This window comes from Dermochelys coriacea, chromosome 8 (genome assembly GCF_009764565.3).
Source record: "Dermochelys coriacea isolate rDerCor1 chromosome 8, rDerCor1.pri.v4, whole genome shotgun sequence".
Taxonomy (NCBI): domain Eukaryota; kingdom Metazoa; phylum Chordata; order Testudines; family Dermochelyidae; genus Dermochelys; species Dermochelys coriacea.
In genome coordinates, this window is record NC_050075.1 from 93,125,869 (window position 1) to 93,143,186 (window position 17,318).

Genomic DNA, 17,318 nt, shown 5'->3' on the forward strand with positions numbered 1-17,318 from the left:
GCTAACTATGTAGGCTCAAACTGTACACCTAAGTGCCTACACATTTCCCCCATGTAATTTCAGGTGGGTGCAATTATCTATCTAATTGAATACTCCCACTCATTCTGCAAATCATTCTGTTGGGTTGATGTGAATTGCAAAACATCTGTTGTATTTTATCTTAGCGGTTGGTGCACTTCAATGTTTGGCAAAGTGACTCTGTATATAAGGCCAAAATCAAACTTAGTCCTGACTGAGGTAAACTCCCACTTACATTGGAAAGTTTGGCTTCTACTTGGGGCTGCCTACTACTGGGAAGAAATGGAAGGAAAAAATAGAATAAGAGAAGGAAAAAATAGAATAAGAGAAGAAAAGAGTAAAATATTTGAAGTAAACAGGGATGGTTACATTTTGAGCACTTCTGAGTGCAGTTATCCTGAAGCTTTCCCATCTGTGTCTCTCTCTCTTTCAATGCTCAATAGTAAACAGCATGGTAATGTAAATATCTCTTGATCATCCTGTGAGAGGTGTACACACACAGCTACCACTGAAGATAATGGGAGTCTGTCAGTAAAAACAGTCTGATTCTGCAGCCTATACTCAGGCTAAGTAGCACTTACAGGAGAGCCCACTGAGATCAATGGGATTGTTCACACAAACAGCTACTACTCGGTGTGAGTGAGGCTGGTGCAATCAGGCCCTTAGTAATCACCTCAGCATTTGGCCCAAATGTCCTAGAATCTGTTTATACCTGGGGAACTATTTAGATTAAAGGAGCTAAATAAATGCAAGGGGCCAGACGCATTTAAAGAGTTTCACAGGAGATGGGACATTGGGAGGGGTGCCAGAGTTCTGAGGCAGCTGCAAGCATTCTTTCTCTCAGGTGCTTGGCTGGCTGGTTCTTGCTCACACGCTCAGAGTCTAACTGATTGCCTATGTGGGGTCAGGAAGGAATTTCCCCCAGGTCAGATTGGCAGTCACCATGGGGGTCTTTTTGGCCTCCTTCTGCAGCATGTGTGTAGGGCTCTTGCCAGGGTTTTGTGGTATATCTCACTGAATCATTTCTCTGCCTTTGCAGGGACCTTGAGCGCTGGTCCCCCTCTGTCCCTCCTATAGCACAGAACAGTCTAGTCTATTGGACTGCAATACTTTGGTCTCTTTCAATTGTGGGGTGGTCTTGGTGGATTGTGATACATAGGAGGTCAGGCTAAATGATCTAGAGGTTATCTCTGAGCAGTGTGGATTTTCTACATCCCAGAGAGACGTAGCTCTACTGATGCAAGTTTTCTGTGTAGACCAGCCTCCTGTGACTTTTTTTTTTTTTTTTTTTTAAATTTCCCCATTACTTTTCTTTCCTCCAGTTGCACACAGCACCACAGCTGAACCTTACAAAGAAAATCACTCCCCACATGCAGGTCTCCTAACACTGTAATAGTACTAATAGTAAACTACTTGTGCTTACCCCTTTTATTCACACACAGCTCAAGAGAAAAGGGGGGAAAGCAGTTTAAAGCAAATCTGTATAGCTAGCTCCTGAGTGTAAACCAATTTGTTTTTGGGTTTTAATTCCCATGCAAAAATGTAATTTAAAAATAAGCTTTTTTTTTAAAATACTCTAACTTTTAAACAGTTTCCTGCATATGGCAAAACATATGTTTTATTTTTTTATTGCAGGGCAAATATCATCAAATGGACGTATCTGGAGGCAACAAAGAAAATTTCTTTGATCAGCCCTGAAAAGCATTGATGTAAGCTTTGAAGAACGAATACAGGCAGAGAGCAGATATCTTACTGAAGCAATAGAGGAAGAGAAAGGTAAGAAATGAACTTACGTTATTTTTTCCTAAGACTTTAGTTGTGCTTTTCTCAGGACAATCTCAAATCTTGATCAGCCCCCTTGATCCACGCCAACACTACCCATGGCCTTTAGTGAGCCTAAGCCAGAAACAACTGGAATGGTTGTAACACGTAAATATATGCAACATGATGGCACCAGTGAAAGGAATAAACATAGGAAAATAGGAATTGCCATATGGGATCGAGACCAGGGCTCCATCTACTCTGGTGGCCTATCTCTGAAAGCGGCCAGTACAAGATGCTTCAGAAGGAAGTGCAAAGAGGTCCATAATGGACAATTATGCAATAATCTGCCCATACAAGAGGTTTTCTTTTTATTATTTTTATTCTGCTAGTGCCTAGGAGCCCCAATCAAGAATCAAAGCTTCTTTGTGCTAGATAATGTTTTATATGTATTGGGAAAATAAACATAAGAGATTTCAATAGTATTTGGATAAGTAACAGAATAGCGCATGCAATGTAATCCTTAGTTTAAAAAATATGATTTATATGTATTATGTTATCCAATAATGGATTTTTAAGCAGCCATCCAGACTTGTTATCCTCCCATAACTTTCTATTTGTCTTTTATAGTTATATAGGCATGCCAAGAAATCCGTTGCATGGCTTTTGTGGAATACAGTTAAGTATGCAACGTGTAGAGGAGAGCTAATCTTTAAAGGGATGCAGTCTGGTTGTTTAGGACCAATAAGAAAATTTGTTTGTTTAAAATGTATAAAACCTAAGACTATATTAGTAGTATTGTTTTCCTGGATACTTTAGTTGGGTTTCACCTGCAATATTTAAAACCCAAACTTGTCAGCTTTGTGCTAGTGCACAGAAGTTGAAAGAGAAATTGACTAGAAACTGACTATAGAACTGTTAGAAAATAAGAATATTTAGATCTTGTGTAGAGCTTTTCCATATGTAGATGAGTAACCAAATATTAACCCCTTTTAACAGATGGGAATCTGAAGTCCACAGAGGTTCAGTGGATTGCCCCTGGTCCTAACAAGCCAGTATAGAGCTAGAAATAGGACCCAGGTCTCCTGACTGGGAGTCCCTATTCATTTGCCATACTGAATGTAGCATAAAACCAAAACAAGTGGTGAAAAGTAAATTTTGGATTTTAAATATTTCAGTTTTAAGAATCTACAGTGGTGGTATTGCACTAGTCTGGAATATTTTTAAACTGACACTGTCCCTATATTTTCTCCTCCAGGGCAACCATTAGACCTTCATTATAAAATTAATAGTTCTGTTTCAAATATTATCTCTTGCATCGCTTTTGGGGAGTGCTTTGAATACCATGATAGTCAATTCCAGGAATTACTGCATTTACTTGCTGAGACATTACTCCTCATAGGAAATTTTTGGGGCCAGGTAAAGCTGGTTTGTTTTTTGACTTCAGACACCTGAAAAGTAAAGTAGCTGAGTGAGAGCAGAATCAAGTGAGGTGAATCTGACTTTTCCTTTGTAAAAAAGTATAATGATGTATGGGAAATGACCATGTATTCCTTCCTTAATTCTGGTTTTTATTAGGGCTGTCGATTAATCGCAGTTAACTCACACAATTAACTCAGAAAAATTAATCGCAATTAAGAAGATTAATCAGTTTTAATTGCACTGTTAAACAATGGAATACCAATTGAAATCAATATTTTGGATGTTTTTCTACATTTTTCAAATGTATTGATTTCAATTACAACACAGAATACAAAGTGTGCAGTGCTCACTTTATATTTTATTACAAGTATTTGCAAAAATTATAAACAAAAGAAATTATTTTTCAATTCACCTCGTACAATATCATAATGCAATCTCTTTATCATGAAAATGCAATTTACAAATGTGTAGATTTTTGTTACATAACTGCACTCAAAAACAAAACAACATAAAAAATTTAGCACCTACAAGTCCACTCAGTCCTACTTCTTGTTCAGAAATTGACTAAGACAAACAAGTTTAACATTTACAGGAGATAATGCTGCCAGTTTCTTATTTACAATGTCAACTGAAAGTGAGAACATGCATTCACATGGCACTCTTATAGCCAGCATTGCAAGGTATTTATGTTCCAGATATGCGAAACATTCATATGGCCCCTCATGCTTCGGCCACCATTCCAGAGGACATGCTTCCATGATGATGACGCTCATTTTAAAAAACAAAAACAAAAAACCAAACGCGTTAATTAAATTTGTGACTGAAGTCCTTGGGGGGAGAATAGTATGTCTCCTGCTTTGTTTTACCCACATTCTGCCATATATTCCATATTATAGCAGTCTCAGATGATGATGACCCAGCATGTGGTGGTCATTTTACTTTCACTGCAGATTTGACAAAACGCAAAGAAGGTACCAATGTGGAATTTCTAAAGATAACTATAGCACTCGACCACCAAAAAAGAAAATCAACCTTCTGCTGGTGGCATCTGACTCGGATGATGAAAGTGAACATGCGTTGGTCTGCACTGCTTTGGATCTTTTTTGAGCAGAATCAGTCATCAGCATGGAAGCACATCCTCTGGAATGGTGGTTGAAGCATGAAGGGACATATGAATCTTTAGTGCATCTGGCACATAAATATCTTCTGACACTGGCGACAACAGTGTCATGTGAATGCCTGTTCTCACTTTCAGGTGAAAATGTAAACAAGAAGTAGGCAGTATTATCTCTCCTGAAAATGTAAACAAACTTGTTTGTCAAGTGATTGGCTGAACAAGAAATAGGACTGAGTGGACTTTGTTTTATTTTTGAATGCAGCTATTTTTTGTAAATTCTACATTTGTAAGTTCAACTTTCATGATAGAGATTGTATTACATTACTTGTATGAGGTGAATTGAAAAACACTATTTTTATAGCACAAATATTTGTAATCAAAAATAAAGTGAGCACTGTACACTTTGTGTTCTGTGTTGTAATTAAAATCAATATATTTGAAAAGGTAGAAAACATCAAAAATATTTAAATAAATGGTATTCTATTGGTTTTTTTTAATTGCTTCACAGCCCTACTTTTCACATAAAAGGGTGTGGGTGCTAAAGAGAAAGAAACCACCAAGTATGTTTCACATCCAAGCTATATGAAAAAACAAATGTTGTGTGATTGTGATGCAAATCCTGTAGCACGTCAGGTTCATTTAAAAGGTTTATCAATAGATGTGTCTGGGAAATTTCATAAACTTGTACAATTTCTATGGAAAATGGACAATTATCCTTTAAAATTTTCTGCTGATTTTCCCCCCCCCCCGCCCAAGTTTTCAACCAGCTTTATTTGTGAATCATACTGGGGATGATCATAGCACTTACCTACCTCAGAGGTGTTGTGACGATAAATACATTTAAGATTGCGATTTGAGATCTACTGATAAGTACTAGAACTAAGTATTAATTATTATTTGTTAATGGCTGGCCTGAGTTTCCAGATTTATAACCAGATCCGGCCAATACTGACTGATTTGGAGTTTTACTGTGAATAGATTATGTGGTTCTGCATACTATGGGTCAGACTCTGATCTCAGTTACATATGTAGAACTCCACAGTCAACTGAGTTATTCTGGGTCTATAACATAAGACTCTGGTTGGGTTTTTTAAGCTTTTGTTTCAGATTAAGGGACTTTATTGGCCAGCATGAGTTCTAATAAATAAACTTTTTATTATCAGAAAACAGTGGGTCTGAATCACACCAGTGTAACTCCATTGACTTCAGTGGAATAACTCCTGCTTTGCACTGGTGTAAATGTTGGGAGAATCAGATTAATAAATTGTACTAGATGTGTTAAACTAATAGATTTTTTTTCTTGATCCTAAAAGGTATTAATTTTTTTTTTTTCCTGTTCACCTTACATCTTAACAGCTGTATAATGCTTTCCCCTGGCTAATGAGGTGGGTCCCAGGGCCCCATAATAAAATTTTCAAACATTGGGAGAAACTTGAATATTTTGTGAATGGAGTGATTGCAAAGCACAAAGAGGACTGGAATTCATCTGAAACCTGAAACTTCTTTGACTGTTATCTGAAGGAAATAGAAAAGGAGTACTTGTGGCACCTTAGAGACTAACGAATTTATTAGAGCATAAGCTTTCGTGAGCTACAGCTCACTTCATCGGAATGCATCCGATGAAGTGAGCTGTAGCTCACGAAAGCTTATGCTCTAATAAATTCGTTAGTCTCTAAGGTGCCACAAGTACTCCTTTTCTTTTTGCGAATACAGACTAACACGGCTGCTACTCTGAAACCTGAAGGAAATAGAAAAAATAAGAGGACAAAGAGAACCAACAATTTACTGTGCAATGGAAAGAAAGCACTAGACGACACTTAGAGTTTAGACACTAGCTTCTCAGACAAACTATCTGGAGCTGTGTATGTCATTTGGATTTTGCCATTCTAAATTGCCCTGTGCTCACTAATTCTTTTAGGGCAAAATTTTCTAACAAAAGTTGTTTGAATGGATAGTTATTTTTCGTTTAAAAGTACTTTATGTATAGCATGCTGTTTTAAAGCACTTGGAAGGTCATTTAATCTAATCTCTCTGAAAATTCTCAGACAATTTTTTTAATGAAATTTAACATTAAAAAATGGTTCTTGATTTGCCAAAAGTCACTGCCCTGCCATACTGCACATGGGATTTTTCAAAATGGTCTAGGTGATTTAAGGATGTATCACGAACTAATTAATGTAAATCAGAGACCCAGTCTTGAAACTCTGATGAACATGAGTTAATATCAAAAACATCAATAGGACTGTTCAACTGAATATGGTTTTCTAACATGACTATGATTTACCAGATTGCTATGCAGAAGGAATGGGGTGGGTGGGGGGGTCTTAAGCTGTATTTAAGTCATCTTTGCACCCTCCTCCTCTAGGTGCTGGAAAGGCCCCTGGAGTAACTTAGACAGCCCTGGGATCATAAGTTATAGCAGCCTGGGTGGCTCTATGGGCCACAGCGCTGAACAGAATCTTTGCAGTGCATCATGCTGTGGCTCTGCCCTTGACATATTTGCTGCCCTGAGATTAGGAAAGTGGTCCTCAGAAGGCAGCCTGTCAGCCCTCTGTCCCATTGCCTCTATTGGGGGGATCCTCCTCCAGGTGTCACCAGGGCTTTTGGGGCCCCCTGCTTTGACCTTCTTACCCAAAGTAAAGGGGCAATGGGGTGCAGTTCTCACCCTAGATGTATGAAAAAAACAAGACTGAGATTTCTGAGGCAGTGTAGCAGATTTAGACAGACATTTTCTATTAATTTTAACAATTGCATCAATTTGGTGAGGCTTTAGGTTTTTCTTTTGGGTGGGGATAATTTGCCAGTCCATGCTACCACATATAACTTATATATATATTTCCACTGACTTTTTTTTTAAAGTCTAAGGATGATTCCATCTCATTTCAATGAGGAAAATCTACTGTGTTGCACACTGGATCTGTTTTTAACTGGGACCAAAACAGCTGCCACAGCCATACACTGGGCTCTGCATGTACACTGTACATGGCAGTATATCCTAAAATTCAAGGTAGATTTTGTAATGGTTTAAAATTGAAATTGTCCTTCTTTCCTTTCAGTTTATTCCCTATAGGCCTGATCCAAAGCCCACTGAAGCCAAGGGACTTCTTCCCACTGATTTCTGTGAGCTTTGAATCAGGCCTCATATTCTGCCCTTAAATTCTTCAGTGAGCCCCAGTAGCTGAAAGATTGGCTTTCTCACTTCCCTGGGAACAGCACTGAGAACGACAAATGAAGGCTTATTGTACTGGCTAGATCTGAACTTCGGCACTGGAAATCCTCAAGCTAGTGTGGTGGTTGTTCTGCAGAGACCCATGCACTGCAGCTCCAAGTGCATGGGTCTCTGCAGACAAACCACGAGAGGGAAAGGACTGTCTAGTGGTAAATGCTCAGAACTGGGAGTCCTGGGAACTGACTTCTTGGCTTTGCACTGACTTCATGTGTGACCTTGGACAAGTCATTTCACCTCTGTGTGCCAGTTTCCCTATCTGTAAAATGGGAATAATGATTCTTGGCTACCTTATAGGGGTAATGTGATGCTTAATTAATAATATTGAAAGGCATGCTGAAATCTTGAGATAGAAAGTTCCATAAATGTATTATGATTAGCACTTTTTGTAACAGCCTCAGTAGACATCCTCATGACAGAGTGGTCCTGAATAATGAAGGCCTGACCCAAAATCCATTGAAGACAGTGGAAAGACTCCCATTGACTTCAATGGGCTTTGAGCCAGGTCCTGACTTATCTTCCACCACTTGAGGTCTAGAGCTAATCCTTGCAGGCAGGGTCAAGGCAGGTTGGCAAGGCAACGCGAGGGAGCCTTGCACTGCTATTGCCCATGCTGTACCTTTTTGCGACTAAGCACAGCATTTACATCCAGGATTTGGAAGGAGGCACCTGTCACTCCAAGCACTTTAAAAATAAAAATGCAACTGAAAATCTGAACAATTCAAGGCTCTCTAAATAGAAAACTGCTCCTCCTCGTCATAACTGTTAATGTGGCTTTTGGCTTCTTTTCAGAGAAAGTTCAAACAGAAATTGAGACAGTGATTGGCCAGTCCCAGCAACCAATGATGGATGACAAAGAGAATATGCTGTACACCAACACAGTCCTCAATGAAGTACAAAGGATGGGCAACGTAGTACCTATAAATGTGCCCAGAATGGCCACCAGTGACACTATACTGGCAGGATTCCATTTGCTTAAAAGTAAGCTGAAAAGAAACCAAACCTTCCTTTCTTCTTCTGTTGGTTTGATGTTGGATCTAACTTTTTTTTAATTCTCTTATGGCAAAATCTCACATAATTTTAAAGGGGGTGAAACCATTAGAATCCAATAGCAATTTAAGAGAGTACTTTAGAAATTTCTCTAAAAACTAAAAATTTAATAGTGGTATCATTTTTCATTACTCTTTTAAATATCCATCTATAGAAGTGATATAATTACATTATATATGATCTAAAATTCCATAGAAAAATTATAATTTTCTATTAAGGTCTACAGAAGTTTCCTTTTCTGGAGAAAGGAACTATGTAAAAAACTTCATTCTCATTTTACAAAAAAATAAAACATTCATTTAATTCCTTGATTTTTTTTCTGTGTGCTGCAAAGACTCCAGCTTTGGTGTTAAGAAAAATACAATATAGGGTAATTTCATGAATGATATGAAACTGAGACCCAGAGACCATGGGAGCCAATAGTAGGAGGACATAGAATTTTGATATGTTAGGCTTAAGTGTCTTAAACTCTGCTATTATAAATAAATAGCACTAATTAAAAGCTAGTTTTTAGCAGCTAGTTTTTAGCAACAAGCACCAAGCTCTCATTATAATAGTAAATATCAAATAGCCTTTTGTTTCTTATACCTCCCAGTAACATTATCAGTTGTCTCATAGAGAGAGCTGACTCCTTAATGTTTGTACAATCAATCCTATAACTTGGCTGTAATGTTTGCCCCTCTCTGGTGGAGGATGGGAAATTTCTTGTTTATGTGGTAGCAATTTTAGCTAGCTTTATTTTTTTTAAAAAAAAAGCAATAGCTGAAGCAAGTTTTAGTTTAAAACCTTATGTACACAGAAATTGCACTAGTTTAACTAAAATCAGTTTGAAAAGTTAAACTGATGCAAACTCCTGTGTGGACACACTTTTATTGGTTTTTAAACTGGCTTCCGTTAGTACGGCTAAACCAACATAATTGTAATTTACTGACACAAGTCAAACCAATAAAAACCAGACTGCAAATAAACTAAGTGTCTCTACATGGTGTTGCATTGGTTTAATGAAGGCCTTGTCTATACAAAGCTATCCAGAAAAATTAATCTGAATTAACTAAAGGTGTGAATTTGAAGTAGATTAATTAAACAGCACTAAATCCCTGTGTGGACACTGTTAAACTGAATTAAATCTACTTTAATTCTGAATTACTGTGTTCACATGGGGGGTTTAAGCAATTTAACTATAGTTAATTTGAATTAATTTTTCTTGGATGTCCTTGTATAGACAGACCTTAAATTGTTAAAACACACCTTTATTTAAACCAATTCCACTGTGTGTGTGTGTGTAGATCAGGTCTAAGAAAAGTAATAAAATTAGTTTTAAAAACAAAATGGCTCAATATGTAACCTTCAAGCACACACTCACTGACTTGTTTTTTAGTTCTCATTCTCCTCCTCCCCTTTTGCAGGGTACCACTTTGATCCCCAGTTTGACATCAATAATGTTCAACAAGAATGTGTGGGGAAACTCCTGATTTTATATTTAATCCCGAACATTTCCTGGAAAAGAGCCAGTTTAGGAAGTAGGAAGCCTTTCTGCCTTTTTCTGCAGGTGAGACCATGTGTGAGGGAATATTTTGGCATGAAAAGGCCAATGTCATATTTTAAAAGTAGATGAAGCTAGGAAGTGCCATCCCAGGACAAACCAATAGCCCATCTTGTCCAGTGTTCTGTCTCTGACACTAGCCATTACCTGATGCTTCAGAGGAAAACTTAAAATCCTTGTAATGGGCAAAACTAACTGGGCAACACTGTACCACAAAGGAAAATTCCTTCCTCACTCCATCTACCAACGCAGGTTTTTTTTACTTTATTTGTTAATAGTGTAAATTGGCTGTTAACTGGTTTTCAGAGTTCGCCTCTAAGAACAATCTCCAACATTTTCATTAAGTGGTAAAGCTCTGAAGAAAGTTCCCACATTCTTGTTGAACAGTCCCTCCCCACTCTCAACGAAGAGATCTCTCATGCAGAAGAATGTTCAATGGACATACGAGAGGAGGAAATGTAGGGAAGAGGATATCTAGGAGCCATCATAATTCTAACTAAGTACAAAGGATGATCATAAAGTCCTATTCAGCTTCTCATAGTGGGGCTTTGTGTGTACAGTATTAGCTCAGAGGTAGTAGCAGACTCGTTGTCCAGCCACTAGAGGGGTTCAAAGACCCACAGTGTTAATGTGGATATAATGACAGGTTTCAGAGTAGCAGCCGTGTTAGTCTGTATTCGCAAAAAGAAAAGGACTACTTGTGGCACCTTAAAGACTAACAAATTTGAGCATAAGCTTTCGTGAGCTACAGCTCACTTCATCGGATCCGATGAAGTGAGCTGTAGCTTTTGAAAGCTTATGCTCAAATTTTAGTCTCCAGGTGCCACAAGTAGTCCTTTTCTTAATGTGGATATAATTAGAGATGTCTAGATCTCCTTTGAGACTATCTGTACATGTTATAATAATAGTCCCCAAATCTTGCATAGCATTTTTTCATCTTAGAAAGAACATGGCAAACACCAAGGTAGTAATACTGATTAAATTAAGGCAATTGGCAAGATTTTCAGGGAACTTACCGTCTGAGTGAATTTTTAATGGAATAGAACTGTTTGCTAACCCTGTAATTATAGCAGTAATCCATCAGCTGCTCTTTCTTCCCCTTCCAAGAAAGCAGGTTTGCCCTGGAGAGCAGCTGGCTAGAACAGAGCTCTTCATCTTCTTCACCACCCTTATTCAGAAATTCACATTCTGAGCTCCAGAGAACGTGGAGTTAAACTTTGAATTCACAATAAGCCTCACACGCTGTCTGAAGTCATTCCAGATTTGTGCTGTTTCTCACTGCTGAAGATCAAGAAGATGTGTGGTGTTTTTTTTTTTTTTGCTTCTCATTAAACATCTGCTGTTCAAGGAGAAAAGCTCCCCTCCTTCCCTGTCTGCCCCATTACTTAAGGTTTTTCTCTATTTTTCATTTTTTTCCCCCAATTATTTTGTGCCAGGAGTTTCCTAGCAACCAGATTATGGGTTGTGGGACATCTGTGCCCCTGAGGTTGCTCCAGGCAGCAGTAATGGGTATGTTACCCAGTGTATACTGTCCTTTGGTGGAGTAGCCTGATTCTCCCTGAGGTCTGCCAAGGAATGGGCTATTTCTTGGTGCCCTTTGTCTCAAAGTGACAAGACATAGGAACTATCACTTGATCCCATTATGGCAGTGAAAGCACTCAGACACAGTTAGGAGCCTGGGACATGAAAGCAGCAGTTGGACTTGCCTGTGGTGGGAAATATAATTCTTAAAACAATCATGGAGGTTTACAAGTAGCACTAGAACCCAAATCTCCTAGATTTCAGGTTGGGTCAGGGATCTAGTCAAACTTTTGGCAGCCTCTAGTCAGGGTTCCTGTATATCATTCTTAACCCTCCCACTGACAGGTATGGTAGCCTTGGGTAAGTTGCTTATGTCAAAATTTTCAAAAGTGGCCTCTGATTTGGCGTACTTGGTAACGCACTTCATTGGGTGACATGGAGGACAAGTCAGAAAGGTCACAGAAAATGGGCATCCAAAAATTGAGGCCAAACTCAGAGGCCACTTCTGAACATTTTAGCAGAGGCCCAGAGCGGATAAGGCCAATCACCCTGAGAAATGGTTATATTGCTAGTTATTACTTGACTCATGCAGATGATGTCAGTAAAGCTGGTCAGATAATAGAGCGTGTTTTTTGCAAAAAGTCCAATAAAATATTTTGGCCAAAATGCAAAAAAAGTTGCTGGAAAACAGTAATATTTCAATTTGGTAACGCTGCTGTGGTATCTCATGGGCGTTGTAGTTCACGTACCTCATGCTCCCATTCTCCTTTCTAGGCTAGACTCCCTGGCTGAAATACATTTCCTATGATATACCATGGTTTTCCTGCTTGGAGGAAGAGGCAATGCATCATGGGAGTCCCTAGTCATGGTGGCTCATGGGAAATGTAGCCTGGCCCATAAAGGAAAATGGAAACATGGCCAACCAAACTACAACTCCCATAATGCACTGCAGGAGCATATCCAACTCTAAATATTTTGGTTTTCAGGAGTTTGGGGTTTTTGATGAAAAATCAAAATTTTCTATTGAAAGCAGATGCTTTCTGCAAAAAGTTCAGCTTAGTCAAAACCCCAAATTTTCCATAAAAAAAAAATGAAATGTAAAATGTTCAGTCAACCTAGTTGTAAAGCTTAATTAACGATGTACAGATGTACAAGCCATTATATCCATTTAAAAAGTTAAGTACAATTTATATCTGGTCATTTGGCAGTTATCCAAGTTGTGAGAGTTTTACACTTAAATTATTTTTCAAAGTGGCATTTTTTGTGAGCCTAGCTCAAAAATCTGCTTCATTTAAGTTCAGTCTTGGCATGTAAGTTAGTCCTCAATGAGGAAATCATGCTTAGTTAAGAAAAAGTGACTGGCTACCTGAATCCCTGATAGTTTTGGATGTCCCCTGCAATCCTTGTAAAATCAGGGTTTATCTTTACTAAAAATAGCTTATTATGCATTTCCTTACCAGCTTACATATCCTAAGTGTGCAGCAGTGCATTTATTTGCATTAACAGGCATACTTACAGTATATGTGATAAGGACACATTTGGATAAATTTAACCCCTGTTATTTCAGCTAAACAACTTCCAATTACCCTACAGAATGCAACAGCTGAATCTCCAGTTACTTCTGCATTGAAATAAAAGCATCCCATGGGACAAATTCCACCCTCCACCACACCCGTGAAGATAACAAGACTGCACAGTTGCAAGCAAGGCCAGAATTTGACCTCCTGTGTCTGTTTCAGAACCTAGAACAGCATCTGACATAATTTAAATGATCACATATTTGAAAATTATAGGGACTATTTGGGTATGCGCCACATTCTCTTAAAGCTGGGGCCTGGGGAGGAGCATCTGAGTTTTGGAACAGGAGGTTCTGGGTTCTATCCAGACTATCTACATTGACTTGAAGTTGGAATTAGCTTTGTCAAGCAGCATAGTGACAGCTGTGAAGACCTAAGTGGTAATGGATTTCTTGCAGCGGTGGTGCATAATTTATGGCCCACAGGCCATACATTGCCCACCAGAGCATTTCTTAAGGCCCATGGCCTGCTTCAACACAATATACTAAGGGCCGATCCATTAGCGTTTTGTCGTCATGTTTACTTCACTTTAGTTTATACAAGTATGTAAATAGGTTGGTTCTATGTACAGTATTGTCTGTCTAAATTCAAAACAAGCTGAGCTTAAAATATAAATTAATACAGGTGACTTTAAATCTTATTAAAATATGTAGAATTTGTTTGGGCCACATGAGCTTGTGCTTAGGTTTATGTGGCCCTCCTCTGTAATAAGGTTGGGCACCATTGTCTTATAATATGAATTCCTCTTGATGTTGCATTAGAGTTTTGTACTGAATTAATGATTATTCCTAAGCAAGAATGGTTGTCTCTCTTTAAACACTGGAAATGCAACATTTCATTTACTATCTCATCGCTGTATGCAGAATAAATCTGAAATTGCAGTACAGTATGAACATAAACTATGCTTTGACCATAGTCATGAGAATTATGACAGCTGCACTCTTCCCATCTGATTGAACTTTGTTGTAAAAATTTAATATTGCAATTGTCTAAAAAGGGCACGTATATTCAAATACTAAAATGCACACTGAAAAGATAAGTTTCAAGAAATCAGTGACTTGGCATTGATATGGTAGGTTTGAAATTTGGGTGTCTAATATAATCACGTTTACAAGACACTTCTCAGGGGGCTAATTGGAATTCAGTAGTTGAGCCTATAAAAGAATGTTGTGTCTGTCATCAAGAGCAAATGCTGGTTGTAAAGGAAGGAAGTAGCAGTGGAGAGCTATAACTCTGCAGTAGAAAATCAGAAGCAGGTGCAATTTCCTCTTTTGCTTTCTAGTTCTCCATCAATGATCATTGAATCATTATTAAGGCTATGTTTTAGTCACGGGTATTTTTAGTAAAAGTCATGGGCAGTAAACAAAAATTCATGGCCCGTGACCTGTCCATGACTTGTACTATATACCCCTAACTAAATCTTGGGGTGGGGGGGACAGCCCAGGGGTGCAAGGGGTTCTGGGGGAGGGCTGCCTCGAGGGCACCATGTGTGCTGCGGGGTGGGGGGGGCTGGGAAAAACCCCACTGATGCTAGGAGGGGAGGGGATGGGCGGTGGCACATGGCCCAGGACCCCTGCTGGTGCTGGGGGGACAGTTGGCTGGGCTAGCAGGCTCCCTACCTGGCTCCACGCCTCCCCAGAAGCAGCAACATCTCCCTCCCTCAGCTCCTAGATGGAAGTGTGGGCAGGCAGCTGCCTCAATCCCGAGCACCAGCTCCGCAGTTCCCATTGGCCGGGAATTGCAGCTAATGGGAGCTGCGGGGGCAGTGCCTGCAGGTGGAGGCAGCACACACAGCTGTCTGGCCATGCCTCTCCCTAGAAGCTGAGGGAAGTTGCTGCTGCTGGGGAGCCCCCTTGAGGTAAGCATCACTCACACACCTCCAGTGCCCCAATCCCCAGCCCTGAGCCCCCTCCCACACCCAAACTTCTGCTATTGCTGCAGGGGGCAGGGACCTGAGAGCGCCCCAGCAGCGGCCAGTGTGGCTGGTCCAGGGGCCACTTGCACTGCTCAAGCGGCCCCCCAGCCGCAACGACCACTGCAGAAGTCACAGAGGTCACGGAATTGGTGACAAAATTGCAGCCTTAATCATTATTGTTCAGGGTGTAACTTTACCTGCTAATGAGCTGTTAATAAATACAACTTTAAAGTCACATTATGGCTTTCATGGGAAAAGTGCACAGCAGGATCATAAAAACTTTGTTTCAACTCACTTCATTTCCTCCACATCTTCCAGGAGCAAGGTTTTCACCCAACAGAGGTGGCGTAGCCCTCCTCACCTGCCATGGGTACCCTAAGATCATCATGAGGCATCTGCAGAAGACTGAGGCATTTGTGCAGGGGCCTTATAATAATAATAATACCAAGCATTTATAGAGTGGCTTTTTAATCACTAGATCCCAAAGCCCTTTACACAGGAGGTTAATGTCATTATCCCATTTTACAGGTGGAGAAATTGAGTCATATAGTGGAGCAGTAATTTGCACCCAGCAGGCCCGTGATAGAGCCCAAACTAGAACTCATGTTTCCTGAGTCCTAGTCCAGTTCTCTATCCAGTAGATAACACTGTCTCCTTTACTAGTGCCTCCGTACGAACCCCTGGCCTCCCCTCCTCTGACTCCTTATGCCAGAAGTAATTGTGGCCTACAGAGAAGATATTTTCCCTGCTGGAAAGAACTTCTAAGGAGGTGAATAAGTAACATATTTAATGATTTCTCTTGTGTGAAAGTCCTTGTGTCTATATACGTTTATCTCCTTAAGGGTTCTCATTTCTTAGGCCTATTATTAAAAACTATTAATTATTTAGAAACCCTCCCACATTTAATCTGGAATTGCAACTTGTAGAGGTCTTGCCCATTCATGTGGCCAAAATATTGATAAGATAAGAAAAAACTTTTTTATGTTGCTAAATGGACTGCCTTTTGTTTGCTAATAGGTGTAGAATATAGATACCACAAAGATTTTTCATGAGGGTTTTCTACTTTTCATAAGTGACATTTCCTTTTGATAGGAGACACTCACTAACTAACAGGAAAAATAAGAGAGTAAATAAAGCACATTTCCACTGACTTTCAATAGAAATCTCAAGGAATAGAATAATCTGGCTGTTGTTGCTGAGCAATTGTGTAATTGCCCATTTATGCCACATGGGAGAGTCCTCGGCACATCTCATCACAGCATCTATTATTCAGAGATGGGAATTTTGCAAATGAGCTGTACTTTGATCATTTTAACCCTAGTTCATTTTTAATTAAGGCTTTGTGCTTAGAATCTCATAAAGAAAAAACGTAAGGGATCTGGATGTTCCAGAAGTTTTAAGGGATACTCTTTGTGTTCACTATATATATTCGATTTCATGTGAGTCCATTTGAGACCTATGATTAGGGTTACCACCTCCAAGGCGAAGAAAAACCAGCCATTGGCCAACTCCCCCCAATAAAAAGGGTCCTAGTGCTGACTATGGCTAATTATTACTAGAAGGTTTTAGAGAAACACGGTTTACACACACACACACACACACACACACACACGCATGTATGTGTAGTTTTAGGTTATTTTAATCATGTGTCTTGCCTTATCCTAACACAGCACCACAGACTACAGGGGTGTGAATCATAGAGCACTATGACATGAAAACACAAATGGCAGATTAAATCTTTTAATCAAAAAGGCACCACAAATACCAGCCAGGCCAATTAAAAACCATCCAGATAGCAACCTTACCTATGATAATGCTCTAATAAATTTGTTAGTCTCTAAGGTACCACAAGTACTCCTTTTCTTTTTGTGAATACAGACTAACACAGCTGCTACTCTGAAACCTTACCTATGATACACACACACACAATTTGTTTGAGGCACAGTGTAGCTCATATTGCAAAGCCTGGTCTATTTCATACACAGAACCAGCCCATTACTACAACTTTTCCTTCCTGACATCACTCAGGCAAAATGGGACAGAGAACCAATGACAAGAAGAAAGAGTTTTGAAAGTTTACTGTCTGATCCTGTAAAGGCCCACAGTATGTCCTTATGCCAGGGAAATGAAAATAGTCTTTAGCTTTCTCATTAAATTCCATAGCAAAG

At 39.3% G+C, this 17,318-nt stretch overlaps 1 pseudogene; it reads left to right on the top strand.

The window, feature by feature from the left end:
- Positions 1-13,197, top strand: part of LOC119860090 — a 28,842-nt pseudogene extending 15,645 nt beyond the window's left edge.
- Positions 13,198-17,318: the final 4,121 nt, after the last annotated feature.